General features: G+C 48.6%; 1 non-coding gene across 1 annotated transcript; it reads right to left on the bottom strand.

The window, feature by feature from the left end:
- Nucleotides 1-742: 742 nt before the first annotated feature.
- On the bottom strand, nucleotides 743-846 carry LOC112131001 (U6 spliceosomal RNA). Its single transcript, XR_002913162.1, has one exon. It is a non-coding gene; the product is annotated as a U6 spliceosomal RNA (small nuclear RNA).
- Between the last annotated feature and the right edge of the window lie 3,122 nt (nucleotides 847-3,968).

The following is a 3,968-nucleotide window of genomic DNA, read 5'->3' as shown; positions in this document are numbered from 1 at the left end:
CTGATGCCAGGAAAGGACTCTGGCCTCAGCGGCAGGAGAGGGAGAATAGATTCCACAGCTACTAAACGCTGATTTCTATCCAGAGAAATCCTTCTCAGTGTCTACTTTGGAGGCTGGCTGGGGGCTGATGGAAATGGCACTGGGGTAGGAGTTGTTAGGAACTAGGGGGCCTAGCTTCAGGGCTGACGGTAACTTGTAATAGAAGTCTTCAATATCTTGAACAAGTCCCTTCTCCACTCTGAGCCCCAGTTTCTGTCTTCCTTCCTTCCTTTCTTCCTTCCTTTCTTTCTCTTTCTTCCCCTTTCTTTCTTTCTTTCTTTCTTTCTTTCTTTCTTTCTTTCTTTCTTTTCCTTCCTTCCTTCCTTCCTTCTTTCTTTCTTTTTTTTCTTTTTGGAAAGTGTTTAGTTTATAAATCATCTCTTGAAAAATCCACAATTGCTGCAGCCTTGCACCACCTTTTCTCCTTCATGAGACTCAGTTTTCCCATCTGTAAAATGAGTCACTTGTGCTAAATTATCTCTTACCATTCTATTTTCGTTTCCACATGGAACAGGAAAAAACAAAAATAAAAACAAACCTATTCCTTCTGTTCTATTTCCTGCCGGCACATAACCCAGGTCTTGTCCTTGTAACATTCATACAACAGCCTCCTGCCTTCCCTGACCTACCACCGGACTGACCATTATCCTAGCACAACGCAAACTCTATTTTCTTTTTCTTTTCTCCCAATTTTTTTATTTACAAAAATATGGAATGCTTCACCAATTTGTGTGTCATCCTTGCACAGGAGCCATGCTAATCTCCGTATCGTTCCGACTTTAGTATGTGTGCTGCCGAAGCGAGCATGCAAACTCTATTTTCATCATGCCATTCCCTTCCTGCTGACTTTCTTTGCCATTCTGTATTCCTAAGATGGGAATCCCAGGCTCTCTCAGTCTTTCTAACCCCAAACTCCTTGTGCAGTAGCCCAACCAGGCCAGAACCCCTCACCAAATTCTCTCCTGCTTACCTGTCCTTGCAGCTCTGCTGACATCTGCAAGTTTCTGTACTCTGCCAATTGACGTGGCACAAATCACTTTCTTCTAGGATGTGAGCGCCTACTGTGTGCTGAACACTCACTATTGCCAGGGACTCTGCCTGGTGTCTTACACACAGTATCTCTACTGTTTTTTTTAATGCAGTCTCTGAGATCTTATGACCTCAGATTCACAGATGAAGAAAGCAAGGCACCAGTAACTACAAGAGGGCAGTGGTGGAAATGGGTTTCAAACCTATGTGCACCTGTCTCCAGCATCAATGCTGTTTTCCCTTACCACTGCCTCTTCAGGATGCCTTCCCTGAATAATTCCACTTGTCCTCTATATACGTTCTTACCTCAGGGGTTTCCAGCATTCATGCATATGGTTTAAAACTGCTCACATCTTTATGACATATTTCTTACTTCAGAACCCCTTAAGGATGTATACACATAGTTTATTATTGTTCACACTTTTATAGCAAACACAGTCAGCACATTGCTCTGTGTGTGTGTGTGTGTGTGTGTGTGTGTGTGTGTGTGTGTGTATGTGTGTCTGTGTGTGATGGAGTCTCGCTCCTTCACCCAGGCTGGAGTGCAGTGGTGTGATCTTGGTTCACTGCAACCTCCGCCTCCCCAGTTCAAGCCATTCTCCTGCCTCAGCCTCCCAAGTAGCTGGGATTACAGGCACGTGCCACCACACCGGGCTAACTTTTGTATTTTTAGTAGAGACAGAGCTTCAACACAATGGCCAGGTTGGTCTCAAACTCCTGACCTCAAGTGATCTGCTGGCCTTGGCCTCCCAAAGTGCTGGGATTACAGGCGTGAGCCACCGGGCCCAGCAGCACATTGCTTTGAGTTGATGTCTGGTGGCTCTGCAAGCCCTTCTCCCCTCTCCAACTGTCGTCACTCACACCTCCATGGCAGGAATCATTTCTATTTCCTTTTTCACCTCCATGTGCTTGTCTACCACTCTTCACGGAGCAGGCCTAAGTACACTGACTGTTGGATGACAGATATGGGTTGAACAAACTACAGTGTGGTCCTCAGGTAGCTGTGGGGCAAGTGTCCCCTCCTCACCACCCCTCCATCCTCCCACTCTAAACCTAAAAGGAAAAGTGCTCTATTTGGGAGTCTCCTAAGAGGGAGTGAAGGAGCTCTGTAAGCTAAGCCAGCCTGAATACATGGTTCCTGGCACAAGGTCTACACACCAGTGAACACGTTCTTGGGTAGATGCTGGATGCTGACGGCAGGGCTTCATTTGATGTTGGTGAAGTCGGTTCTACCCTGAACCTCAACAACTTGAAATCATAAGCAGTAAATAGGCAAACACAGATGGAGATCTAGGTAAGTTTGGAAATAACTGAAGACTTATCTTTGGAATGAGCTTTCACATTACATGGGCGGGCTTTCACATCACGTGGGCTGATGAAGACTGATGATTCAGTCTTCAAGCCTGGACCATGGGTTTACTTTTACATGGTCCACAGAGGTTCAGAAGCTCTGGCTGAGGCTAAGGAGGCAAAGCCTTCTGAGGAATCTTTCCTATATGATTGCTCTTATCCTCATTCAAGGCAAGCTGGTGCTAGAGAGGGATGATCCCTTTACTGTGTATGTGTTAGTGGGGGACTGAGAGGGGGATGGTGCATTTCAGCAACTCAGCTGTTAGTTCTCAGCAGCTGGTGGGTGCCATGAGAAGTGCAATTAAGCCCCTGACCCCCCTCCCCCAGCTCCTCCCCAGCCTAGCTACTCCCTTGCAAACCCTTTCTTCGTGGGCAGAATGTTCCCTTGCCAGCTGCCTGCTCCTCCAGGTGTTTCCTGTACTCTCTATTTACTGGCTGGGTGGCTGAGGGAGGACAGAAGGAGTCTGTTTTGGCTTCCTGTTAGCCAATGGCAGTGGGTGTGGGGAAGGCTGGGCTCCTGTATCTAGGGGGAGCTAACCACAAGCAGCAGCTGCCTCCTGACACCTGCCTTTCTGAGAGCATGTAAACAGTTAGGGGACCAGGGAGGAAGAAGGCCTCCTGAGCAGGGCAGACACTTCTGTTGGGTCAGGCTGGAGGAGGTCATTTCATAAGCTCCCAACCTCCATTCTTTCCAGGGGGAAAAGGGTGGGGTCAGGTCACCCCAATGACCTCAGGCCACTCTGGACTCTAATCCCTACACGAGAAGCCCAGATAGTACTAGGTCTACCTCTACTGTCTACCTGCCATGAAATGGATGGCACTGCCTCCCCAGGCAAAGGCCAGGAGTGGAGAGCGAGACCTTGGCAAAGCCTCCATTTCCTTACCTGAGACCTGAAACAGCTACCCATTCCCCATCTTCACCAAGGTCCCCAAATCCAGCCAGCTTGGTGCAGAGACACTGTCACGGATTTCCCCCTGGCCACTCTTCCCAAGAAGGCAGGACAGTATTTTTGGTTCCAGCTTTTCCAATCCAGTTGAAATGATACACTCGTCTATGTATGTGTGATCCTTCCCTTCTTTCCTTCCCTGCCTCATCCCCTCCCCTCCTCTCCTCTCTCCTCCCTTCCCCTCTCTTCTTCTCCCCTCTTCTCCCACTTCTCCCCTCCTCTCCCCTCCTCTTCCCTCCTCTCCTCTCCTCTCCTCTCTTTTCTCTTTCCTTGACAAGGTTTCACTCTGTCACCCAGGCTGGAGTACAGTGGCACGATCTTGGCTCACTGCACCCTCAAATTCCCGGGTTCAAGCAATCCTCTTGCCTCAGCCCCTGGAGTAGCTGAGACTACAGGCGTGCACCACCACACCCAGCTAATCTTCGTATTCTTTATAGAGACAGGATTTTACCATGTTGCCCAGGCTGGTCTTAAACTCCTGAGTTCACGCTATCCACCTGCCTCGGCCTCCCAAAGTGCTGGGATTACAGGCTTGAACCACCATGCCTGGCCTCCTCAGAGCAGTTCTATAGTGTTGACATTATTACCCTTAGACTATAGATG

Source organism: Pongo abelii, chromosome 1 (assembly GCF_028885655.2).
Source record: "Pongo abelii isolate AG06213 chromosome 1, NHGRI_mPonAbe1-v2.0_pri, whole genome shotgun sequence".
NCBI classification, from domain to species: Eukaryota; Metazoa; Chordata; class Mammalia; order Primates; family Hominidae; genus Pongo; species Pongo abelii.
This window is presented reverse-complemented; position numbering and strand designations above follow the sequence as displayed.